Consider the following 333-nt stretch of genomic DNA (forward strand, 5'->3'; position numbering starts at 1 on the left):
CTCCTTCACTCCCCCTCCCTTCCTCCCCCTCCCTTCCTCCTCCTCCCCTCCTTCTTCTCCCTCCTTTCCTCCCCCTCCCTTCCCCTCCCTTCCTCCCCCTCCCTTCCTCTCCCTCCCCCTCCCTCCCTCCCCCTCCCTTCCTCCCCTCCCCTTCCCCTCCCCCTCCACCCAGCCCATTGTGTTCCCCACGCCCGCTGAACACAGCACCCGCTGACCTTCACACTCGCACATTCTCTCATTAATCTATTGTATTCCAACTCGTCCCGCCTGATGAGGGGACGATCAGACGAGCGTCCAAGGCGGAGATCTCGAGACGAGAACTCGCTCGCCCTT

The 333-nt window shown here is 63.1% G+C and overlaps 1 protein-coding gene across 1 annotated transcript in view; it reads right to left on the bottom strand.

The window, feature by feature from the left end:
- Window positions 1-333, bottom strand: part of LOC119587042 (dachshund homolog 1-like) — a gene marked incomplete at its 5' end in the record, with an annotated part of 99,624 nt that overhangs the window by 60,752 nt on the left and 38,539 nt on the right.

The sequence above is a fragment of the Penaeus monodon genome, chromosome 22 (assembly GCF_015228065.2).
Source record: "Penaeus monodon isolate SGIC_2016 chromosome 22, NSTDA_Pmon_1, whole genome shotgun sequence".
Classification (NCBI taxonomy): Eukaryota; Metazoa; Arthropoda; class Malacostraca; order Decapoda; family Penaeidae; genus Penaeus; species Penaeus monodon.